General features: G+C 39.1%; 2 pseudogenes; one reads left to right on the plus strand and one right to left on the minus strand.

The window, feature by feature from the left end:
- Positions 1-492: 492 nt before the first annotated feature.
- LOC114009916 (uncharacterized) lies at positions 493-619 on the minus strand (annotated as a pseudogene).
- Positions 554-11793, plus strand: LOC102486528 (40S ribosomal protein S2-like; annotated as a pseudogene).
- Positions 11794-12033: the final 240 nt, after the last annotated feature.

The raw sequence follows: 12033 nt of genomic DNA on the forward strand, positions 1-12033 counted from the left end.
CAGAGAAGCTCAGTATTCAGTCCTTTGTTTTTATTCAGTGAGAACTAAGTGAGCCTTGAATAATTTTTACCTTGTCTTCTTAAAATACTATTATGCTTATTGAACCTAATAAAAAATTGCATTACATACATTCCTCTTTCCTTTTTCTCCCTCTTCCTCAAATAGTTGGCTTTTAATGCTAGCAGTTAAATCCTAAAGCATAACCAATAATTCACATATGAAGGAAAAGGAATATTGTGAAGGGGAAATACTCCTGTACAGCCCATTCTTTTGTTAAAGATCTATGCATTTTTACAGTCTTAAACTGGTATTATCAAATAATAGGAAACTTTTTATTTTAAAGTTTAATGTATCTGATTTCTTTCTACATGGAAGACTAAACTCATGCTTATTGCTAAATGTGGTCTTTTTCAACTATTAAATAAATCCAGATGCATCATTTCAGAAATTGACATATTAATATTTCTACAGTAATGTTTGCTAATTTTTTTTGTTTTAGCAGTTGAGTTACCACATTTGGGGAAATTGTAGGGGTCAGCACATTTGGAGTGCAATGGATAAGCCCCCTTTCTGGAAAACCACCTTCATGATCATGGTATCTCCCCTGCCAGGTAAGTACTGCTAATTTTTAAACAAAGTCAGGATCAATGTAAATGTATGATTATAATGTGTACTCATTCTCTTATTTAAGCTGACAAAATCTTTTCAGAGTAGTATCTCTTTTTTATATCATTATGAATATTTCTTAATTTGCTACAGAGAACATGCACTCTACAAAAAGAGAGAGAAAGTGAGAAACCAAGCCGCCAGTTCCAGGACTCGAATCTCAGTTGGCCACGTGTGAGTCCAGCACCTCAACCACCACGCCACCTGCTGGCCCTTTCAGAGTGGTATCTCTTAAGGAGTAGTATAAAAATGTCCTGCAGACATTTAGGTCTGGTTGGTACATTTACTCTTCCTGCTTGTGCCAATGTATCAATGTAGAGTTTCTATGTTTTCTTTTTTTTTTTTCTCTCTCTTTTTTTTTTTTTTTTGAGAGGTTTTTGCTATAGGGCGCGTGCGCTCGCTGGACAGACGGAGAGAGAGACATAGAGATAGAAAGCGAGAAATCACCCCCCAGGAGGGATGGTCACGCTGCAATCCCTTCTCCTCCATTCTCCTCTCGGGATCTTGGGCATGCACGCACATGTGCCCGGCGTGAGTTTTAAGGCACCAGGTCCAGAAAGTGAACCGCGGTCGACTACGTGGGAGTCCAGTGACATAGCCATTACGCTAACTGCTGGTTCCCTCTATGTTTTCTTCAATTGTATTTATCATTGCATTTTTCAGCATAAATTTATTCTACTGTTATTTTTTATAAATAAATATTTTTGAACATCAGAAAAACTTACAGAAGAAATTAATAGACAACACATTTTATAAGGTTATAAGATTAAAAAGTGAATTGTATTTCTAAATAACAAAAAAAGTAGGAAAAATAATTTTTAAAGAACTATTTGTAATAGCAATAAGACAAAGTACCTAGAAACAAACTTAACAATAGATGTGAAAGTCTTCTATGTGATTTAAGAAATTTTGTTGAAAGACCTTAAGGAAGGTTTGGCTTCATAACCTAGCGATTAAGGGAGCTCGATTCCACAAGTCTGACCATGATTCAAATTCTGGCCCCTACAAACTTGAAAAACATGTCAGGAGTACATGTGTGCATGCTCAAAATCTCAAAAGGGTGGAGAAATGGAGAAGGTATATCAGCCCAAGCAGTTGTGGGCTGTTTTTTCCCTCTCCTCTCTCTCTCTGGGGTGAGTGCACGCACTGGCAATTTAAAAAAAAAAAAAAGATGTTAATGAAAATCTACGTAAACATGGAATGATAATATAAGATGCTCAAGCATAAAAGAGTCAATGTCATGGAAGTGAAAACAACACAGATGGTATGCAAATATGTTTTTAAATACTCAACTTTTTTAGTAATCAGGGAATTGTAAAATAAAATCACAATGAAACATTATTAAACATCTACCATATTAATAAAAATGAAGAACTCAGACAATACTAAATCATGTGGAATGGGGACCAGCAGGTAGCATGGTGGTTATGGTGCTGGACTCCCACATGGCCAACGGCAGTTTGAGTCCCAGACCTGGAGGTTTGCTTTCTCACTTTCCCTTTCTCTCTCTCTCTCTGGTCAAATTAAAAAACAAATAGTAATAATAAATAAAATTAAATACTTTAAAAAAAGAAAAAATAAATCATGTGGAAGAATGAAAACTGTGATATAGTTCCTGTTGGATATAAATTGGTACAATGGTTTGACTGTACAAAGAAAGACTGAACATGCACATGCCACAACCCCGTGTTTACACTCCTATAGAGTAGAAGCTCTTGCACATGTGCATCAGGTGACAAGTATATTTATGTAGCATTGTTTGTAACTGTAAAACAAACAAACAAACGAAAACCCAGAAAACAGAAACCACCAAACACTCATCAATAGAATGGTAGAGGAATAAATAGTATATATATATACTATCTGACAGTGAAAAGTGAACGAACTACATTTAAATCCATGAAGAGGGACCAACAGATGGCATAATGGCTAAGTTGTTGGACTCCCATGTAGTCTACTACAGTTCAAGTCCCAGACCCGGTGGTTTAAACTCACACTGGGCGTGTGCATACATGCCTAAGATCCCAAGAGGAGTATAGAGGAGAAGGGATTGTGGCATGGCCATCCCCCTGGGGGGGGGTGATTTCTCACTTTCTGTCTCTCTTTCTCTTTCTGGCAAGCGCACATGCCCTATAGCAAAACCTCTAAAACAAAAAATCCATGAAGTCTGAAAAATAACATGGAACAAAAAAAGGAAGGAAAAGAAAGTTAAATAACAATATAATTTATGTAAATATATATATGATTAAATGTAATATAAGAATAATATAATTTAGGGAACCAGCAGTTAGCGTAATGGCTATGTCGCTGGACTCCCACGTAGTCGATCGCGGTTCGTGTCCCGGACCCGGTGGCTTAAAACTCACGCTGGGCGCGTGTGCATGCGTGCCCAAGATCCCGAGAGGAGAATGGAGGAGAAGGGATTGCGGCGTGACCATCCCCCCTGGGGGGTGATTTCTCGCTTTCTGTCTCTATGTCTCTCTCTGTCTGTCTGGCGAGTGCACGCGCCCTACAATGAAAATCTCTCAAAAAAAAAAAAAGAATAATATAATTTATATAAAATGTAAAAAACAGAAAAATGAAATGATGTACTAGATGGAGTTACAGTTATGAGGGTGGATGAGAGTAGGTACCTAATAGGCTTCTAAGGCACTAGTTATGGTCTTTTTCTTAAATTGAGTGGTGAGTACATGGGTGTTCATTTTGTTATTCTTTTAACTGTACTTTTATACTCTCTGCAGGCTTCTGTAGGTGCAAAAGATTGTGCAAAGATAAAAGGTTTTTCCAAAGCAAAGACACAATAAATATCATAATTTATCGAGATACTTCAGCTGTTATGATTGAGATAAGAGGTCAGGTTTTTTTTAATTATTTAACTTCAGTATTATTATTTTCAATTTTGATCAGACAAGGTGGGGGGGCAGAGTGAAAAAGCAAGCCACCAGGTCCAGGACTTGAACCATGGTCAGCCATGTGGAAGTCTAGCACCTTTAATCACCTTGCCACCTGCCGGCCCCTAAGAGGTCAGTTTTATAAGAGTTCATATCCCATAAGCCTGATGGCCCTTTTACTCTTCAATATTGAATGATTAAGTCTTTGGTTGGGTTCCATTAAACACAGAACCTGTGTTGAAGATTAGATAGCAGATGGTGTGTTTTTAGGCATATAACAGGAAGCAGGACTGCGAAGCAGGGAAGCAGAGAGACCAATACAAGAAAGGAGGAAAAGACAGTACATTTTGTCATTGAAATCTTTGCTGTAGGCAATAGGGGCTCAACTCCATGGACTCTGAGAAGTGCATAGAATGCCACCCAGATTGAAAGACGGAAGAACAGGAGGCTGTGCACTGACCAACTTCTGTCCTCATTGGTTGAGAGTTATTCCTTTGGAGTCTTAATTTACCTAAACTTCTGGGCTGTCCCTGCACTTGGGCTAGGCACAAAGTTTCCGAAGAGGCTGGGAAGGTGCTGTATGTGCAGTGACACAGTAACTATTAATAGACTGGTTGCATGCGTGGAACTGTCCATCACAGCTGGAGGTGAAACCAGAGATACGCCAAGAGTGTGCCAAAGCATGCATGACAGCTAGCATGCCAGAGCGAGGGGACGTATTTGAAAAACATACAACGCGCAGGTTGCTTTTTGTTTTGTTTGTTTGTTTTGGATTTTCGCCATATGGTGCATGCACTTGCTGGAGAGACAGAGAAAGAGGAAAAATGAGAAATCGCTCCCCCTCCTCCCCAGGGGGGATGGCCACACCCCCATCCCTTTTCCTCCATCCTCTTCTCGGGATTTTGGCCACACGTGCACAGGTACCTGGCATGATTTTCAAGCTGCCAGCCTGGGACTCGAACCACGGAGTTGGCTATGTGGGTTTCCAGCACCTTAACCTCTGTGCCATTTTAAAATTTGTTTTAGTTTGCTAAAGGGCATGTACATTTGCCAGAGAGGACAGAGAGAATGAGAGTGAGAGAGAGAGAGGAAAGAAAGTGAAAGTGAGAAATCATCCCTCAGGGGATATAGCCATGCCACAATCTGTTCTCCATTCTCCTGTCTGGATTTTGGGAACACATGCATATGTACCTGGAATGTTTTTCAAGCCACTGACTGGGTCCAGACTTGAGCTGTAGAGCTGGCCATGTGGGATCCAGCCCCTTGATCATCACAGCACCTGCTGGCCGCAGGTTGCTTGATTTAAAAAGTCTTTGTACAAATTCACGCTCTTGCAGAAAAAACTGGCAATGAAAAAAATGTTAAATGAGGGACCAGTAGTTAGCGTAATGGCTATGTTGCTGGATGGTTCAAGTTCCAGATCCAGTGGCTTAAAACACACCGGGCGCATGTGCCCAAGATGCCAAGAAGAGAATGGAGGAGAAGGAATTGTGGCGTGGCCATCCCCCCAGGGGGTGATTTCTCACTTTCTGTCTCTCTCTGCCTTTCTGGTGAGCGCACACACCCTATAGCAAAAACCTCTCCTAAAAAAAGAAAGAAAGAAAGAAAGAAAGAAAGAAAGGTTAAATGATCTAACAGAACTTATTGTTCTCACTTATCTTTTAAGAGTTTGCTCAAGTTTTACATCTTCTAGAAGCCTCCTTTCACTCCCCTTGGCTAAATTAGATGTCACACTTTGATGGCTCTTAATTCCCCGTGTACTTCTCTAGTACAGTACTTATCTAATTACACAGTAACTAGCAATATATTTGCCTATCTCTCCCACCAGACTCAGTGTCAGTCATTTTGAAATACTGCATCCTCGGTTTGGCATGTAGAGGTTAATCAGGTGTTTGCTAAATGGATGAATAAAGGAGTCGTGAGCATGCATCCATGCTGCCAAGGCCGGGGGTGGATCATGCGTCAGGACCTGTTAGATGCTGTATCTCTGATTCTGTCTGTCTTTCTCTCTATATATATCCTTCTTATACATAGAATAAACAAATGAAACATAAAGGGGAAGAAAAAAACAAAACAGGAAAAATATGGTGGTATATCTTTTCTTTAGTAGATATTACCTGATAGGCCTTTTATCAGTGATGCTCTGAAAAAAAGTAGGAAAAGAAAAGATTCAAGTGAGATGCTTTGAAGGCATATTGGTGATTTGGAAAAATATTAAAATGAGAAAAATCCAATTTCAGACTGAATTTCCTGTGCTTTATTTGTTCATTTCTTTCTATTTTTATATCCTCCTACTGGTTCTAGTTACATCCTATTTCCATATTCAGTTGTTCACTCATTGCTCTGTCATTCATCTCACTAACTTTTAATTATACCTCAAATACTACACATGCAATAGTATAAAACTTAGTAATTTAATCATTGCTTCTATACCCACTTGTGTTCCCAGTTCTGAGACTATCAGAAATAAATCTAATTCTCTGCCATTTTTCCCATTTATTGCCATTTACTCCAAAATCCCAGTGGAGCCCATATCTCTTCTCTCCTTATTGCTGTACTAGAACTTGCAAGCTAATTCCAACAGAAGTAGGGACAAAAAGCTTGCCCATGGTGGTTGATGGGGTAGTGATGAAACTGGACAGGTCTAGACACACTGTGGAAACTACCTGCTGACTAGGGACTGGAATTGCACCCCTAGGCACTGGAGGGCACAGCATTCATGGTCTTATAAGCTCTAGCTTTGTTCTGAAGTACAAGGTCACAGAGGCAATGACTATTGTGCACATAGTATCTTAAATTTACAGAGTTGATCGAAATTGTTGACAATTATATATGGTGCATATGTCTGTTTAATTATACATCTTGGTTTTAATTGAGATAACTTGAATAGGAGTATTCGCATTTTTTTTTTTACTTCACTTTAAAAGACGTATGAATATTTAGTTTATATTGGGTCATCGGAAAAGTCATGATGCATTTTGCATAAGAAAACAGAAAATATGTCACGACTTTTCCGATGACCCAATAGTATGTTTCAAAATCAAATCACCATCTTGATATATGACAAATACTTTGAATAGGAAAATCAAAGTAGAGGTATTTACATTTCCAGAAATCAAGACAGCAGCACTCAAGTAATTAAGCCAATCATTTTCTTTTCTCTCTCACTCAGTTTATTGACCAGATATATTAAGGCAAGTAGTAGGCTTGGAGAGGAATCAGACAGTCTCATGGGATGAAGTAGACATGGAAATAATGGAGGTTCACAGAGTGATACAAAGAAGGAAGTAGTAGTAAATTCTCTCTGGAGCTGGGGTTGGGGGTGGAAAGAGAAGGGCACTAAAGAGGCTTCAGTGAGTGCCACACTATGTCTGCCCCAACAAGGAGCATGTCAGGGGGCTGGCAGGTGGCATGGTGGTTAGGGGCTCTGGGTTCCCACATGGCTGACCACGGTTCGAGTTCCAACCTGGGCAGCTTGCTTTCTCTCTCTCTGTCTTTCTCTGTCTCTGTCCCTCTCTGGTCAAATTAAAATAAAATAAATGGATAAGTAAGTAAAGTTAAATAAAAAGTTCTTCTTTTTTTTTTTTTTTAAAAGAAAAAGAGCATGTCAGGCTCAGAGCAGTGAAACGACATGCTGCAGCAAGGATACAACTAGATAGAGTTTTGACATACAGAATGTGGGGTGGAGGTGGCAAGATCTGAGTGGAGGCTCCACCATGCAAGGTTTATATACAGGTGTCCTGCATCTGAGCCCATCCACCCCATCCTCTGGAAGTCTTTCTTCCTTTCTTTCTCTTTCTTTCTCTTCCTTCCCTTCCCTTCCTTCCTTCCTTCCTCCCTTCCTTCCTTTCTTTTTTCTTCTTTTTCTTTCTTTCTTTCTTTCTTTCTTTCTTTCTTTCTTTCTTTCTTTCTTTCTTTCTTTCTTTCTTTCTTTCTTTCTTCCTTCCTTCCTTCCTTCCTTCCTTCCTTCCTTCCTTCCTTCCTTTCTTTCTTTCTTTCTTTCTTTCTTTCTTTCTTTCTTTCTTTCTTTCTTTCTTCTTTCCTTTTTCTTCTTTCTTTCTTTCTTTCACCTTTAGTTATTCTATTAGTAGCTAGTTTTAAACTTTGTAAACTTATTGTTAATAATTCAAACAGGAGAGTATAAGCTGAAAAGTCACTTGCTCTCCCTTCTATGTCTAATAACCTAGACATAGGTTATTGGGTCTATGTCTAATAACCTAGACATAGGTTATTCAGCTGTAGGATTTCTTTTTCAATTGTTGGCATATATTATAAAAATATCTTAGGGCCAACTCCATAGTCTGGTGGTTAAGGCAGTCAGATGCCATGTGGACGAATCCTTGGTTTGTTTCCTGGACGTGGGAGCTTGAGAAGCATACCAGATGTATGTGTATGCATGCCCCAAAGCCTGATAGGATAGAGAAATAAAGGAGAAGGGATTATTGTGTGACCATTCCCTAAAGGGGATACTCTTTCTCTCTCTCTCTGTGGTGAGTGCACATGCCCTCTGTCAAAATTAAAAATACAGACAAAAAACTTAGAAGTGCATGTAGGCCCCAGCCAGTGGCACAATGGTTGAAGTGGTTGAATCCATGTGGTTGACAGCACAGTTCAAGTCCTGGACCTGGAAGCCTGAGAAACACACCAGGCATATGTACATGCATGCCTAAAATCCCCAAAAGAGGTCAAGATGGAGGAGAAGGGAGTGTGTGACCATGCCCCATGGGGAGTGTTTTCTGACTTTCCTCCTCTCTGTCTCTGTTTCTCTTTGGTGAGTGTCCATATGCTCTGACGAAAATTTAAAAAAATAAAATGCAACAAATAGGTGTCAACCATTACTTCTTCTATCTGCTTATTATTTGTTTATTTGAGGTTGTTGACTTATCTCTATCAATTTTATATTCTACTTCTTTACCAAATTGTCTTACTTACATTAATTTTTCTATTTATTTTTGGTTTCCCAGATATATAATTATGTTATCTTCAAAGAATAGTTGTTTGTCTTCATTCATTATTTTGCAATTAATGCTTTCTCTGTAATTGTATTGGCTAGTACTCCTGTTTACAATATTAATGAGTAACAGGCATGGTAGCCATCTTTATTTTCTTTCTATGTTTAGTAATGTTTTCCCATTAAGAAAGAAGATGGCTTTTGGGCTGAAATAGCACTCAATTTCTATTTAATTGAGTATTTTAAACTCAAATAGATGCTCAATTTTGTCAAATGACTTTTTGGCACTTATAGAGGCAATGCTCTAGCTTTACTCCTTAGCTTTATTAATATAATGAATCATATTAATCGATGTCCTACTATGGGTATACTTGAAATATATTTTGTAACAATAATTTTAAGTGTGATATTGGTTTTGTTATTTTTTTCACATGAAAATTTTGAGCTTATTAATCTTCTCATGAAAAATCTGCACAATCACCACAGATAGTCATTGCAGATCTTTACTCCTTTGACTGTTGTCCAATTTCCAGCTCACTTTTGCCAGTACCAACACTGGCGTTTGCAGTCCCCCTGACTTTCTTTATTCTGTTCTTGCATTCCTTTAGCTGTTTTCTTGAACATCTTTTTTTTTCTCATACAGGATATGTCTTGCAAGTCTGTGTTTGGATTCATTTTTCTTTGCATAATCCAAAGAATTGTCAATCATGCTAAAGCCAGTTGTCTTGCCACCACCAAAATGGGTTCTGAACCCAAACACAAAAATGACACCTGGTGTGATCTTATACATATTCGCTAGTTTTTCCTGAATTTCTGTCTTAGGTACTATTGCCTTCCTGGGGTGAAGGACATTAATTACCATCTGTTTCCTCTGAAGTAGTCGGTTGGTCATAAATTTCCTGGTATGGATAGTAACTGTGTCATTCATGATGACAGTATATCCCAATCCTTTTTTATTAATGTTGTACTCAAACAATTTTAGAAATGTCAACCTAAAAGAAAGACTCAAGTATAATAAGTGAAATAAAAGGGCTTATTTGAGCTAGGCCTTAGGGTGATTTTTCTCAGATGACACCGATCTCTGGCTGTCCAGAAATGTGGTCACTGAAGAGCAGGAGGGGGTAGGTTACACATCGTTTGTCAAGAGTTTACATTGGTCCATTTTAAATAATACGGACATTGATAGACTATAACTTATTCTTTGCATCATAAACTTGAGATCACTGAGATGAAGAAAGGGTATAAGTGTGTGTGGGGAAAGGTGTGGTTGGATCGTAAATCTATAACCAGGTTTGTTTAGATAGTTGTGGGCATAACAAAGTCTCAGGCTCATGCCTTACAAGAATCACTAAAATTTAAATGGACCTTGCATTCCACAGCATGCTCTGAACCACTCTTCTTTCTCAGATGTTTTTGTACTATTTTAATGCTCTTAACTGAATTAAATAGCATTGCAATTATCTTATCTTTTGTGGTTTGATAGAATTCCTTTCTGAATATTTTTTAAAGAATTATTTATCTATTTCATTCCATTTGTCACTATTATTATTTTTCAATTTGTCCAGACACACACACACACCCACACACACACACACACACAGAAAAAGAAAATGAGAGAGCAAGCCAGCAGGTCAGGGACTCAAATCGTGGTCAGCCATGTGAGAGTCCAGCACCTTAACCATCACACCACCTGCTAAACTGAATCTGTATTTTTTTTAAAGTATATAATGGTGATTCCTCAGCTATACCCTAGTTCTACTGAGCATGTGACCCAGAAAAAAAAGTCTTCTTTTTTTTTTTTTAATCTTTCCCTCCCACCATTTCTATCCCTGATCCATAGACATTGCATTTTGGAAACCACCCACAGGATGTGAAGAAATGCTTGGTTGTTTGAAACGTCTATAGAGTATGCTGTAACTGTGGTGTTTAGAATGAATTAGAGATAGAGATAGGACCGGAAAGGGAGAGAAAATGTAGAAAACTGTTTGCAATGATATAGGTGAGAGATGGTGAAACCCTGAAATGAAGCTGTAGAGTAGTGATGGAGAAGAGGGGCACATGAGGTTACAATGGTTGAATCACATCTGTTGAAGAATAGAGAAGATAAAGGGCAAAGAAGACTAGCATATACACAAAGTGGAAACAATCCAAATGTCCATCAGCTGATAAAGGGCTAAACAAAATGTGGTATGTATCTACAATGGATTATTGTTCAGCAATAGAAAGAAATAAAGCACTAATACAGGTTACAACACAGATCAACCTTGAACTCATTATGGTAAGTGAAAAAAACCAGACACACAAGATCACATATTGTATGATTCTATTTATTATTAGAAGTTCAAAATAGGAAAATCTATAGAGACAGAAGATAGATTAGTAGTTGTCTAGAACTGATAGGGGGGAGTGACTGCTAATGGGTATGGAGTTTCATTTTGGGGTGATGAAAATGTTTTAAAACCAGACTATGGTGATAGTTTCAAAATTCATTAAAAATCACTAAATTGTATGCTTTAAAACAAAGGTGAGCTGCTTCTCTGAGGAAACACCAAATGGCATTGGTTGGCTCCGGGACCACAGCTGCGGAACTTGTGGAGGCAAGGCCCAGGATAAGGAGTGGATCCTGGTCACCAAGCTGGGCTGCCTGGTCAAAGACATGAAGATCAAATCCCTGGAGATCTATCTGTTCTCCCTGCCCATCAAGGAGTCTGAGATTATCGACTTTTTCCTGGGAGCATCTCTCAAGGATGAGCTTCTGTAGATCATGCCTGTGCAGAAGCAGACTCATGCTGGCCAGCGGACCAAGTTTAAGGCATCTGTCTCCACTGGGGAGTACAATGGCCATCTTGGTTTGGGCATGAAGTGCTCCAAGGGGGTGGCCACTGCCATCTGAGAGGCCATCATCCTGGCCAAACTCTCCATTGTCCCGGTGCGGAGAGGCTACTGGGGGAAAAAAATCAGCAAGCCCCACACTGTCCCTTGCAAGGTGACCGGCCGCTGTGGCTCTGTGCTGGTGTGCCTCATTCCTGCCCCCAGAAGCATTGGCATGATCTCTGCCCCTGTGTCCAAGAAGCTGCTGCTGCTGCTGGCATCGATGACTGCTACACTTCAGCCCCGGGCTGCACTGCCAACGTGGGCAACTTCGCTAAGGCCACCTTTGATGCCATCTCTAAGACCTACAGCTATCTGACCCCTGACCTCTGGAAAGAGACTGTGTTCACCAAGTCTCCCTATCAGGAATTCATGGACCACTTCATCAAGACTCACACCAGAGTCTCTGTGTAGAGGGCCCAGGCTCCAGCTATGTCCACAACATAGGGTTTTCATACAGTGAAAATAAAGTGAATTAAGCCTGGAAAAAAAAAAGAAAACAAAAAACTAAAATAACAAAAAACAAAGGTGAATTGTATGGTATTTGTATTACATATTATTAAAGCTTTTTTTTTTTTTCTTTTTAAAAAAAGATTACTATTGGATGCCTCCTAGATATCTTACTTAGGACATTGAATGGATAGTTGTGCCAGT

Source organism: Tupaia chinensis, unplaced genomic scaffold, assembly GCF_000334495.1.
Source record: "Tupaia chinensis unplaced genomic scaffold, TupChi_1.0 Scaffold000661_1, whole genome shotgun sequence".
Lineage (NCBI taxonomy): Eukaryota > Metazoa > Chordata > Mammalia > Scandentia > Tupaiidae > Tupaia > Tupaia belangeri.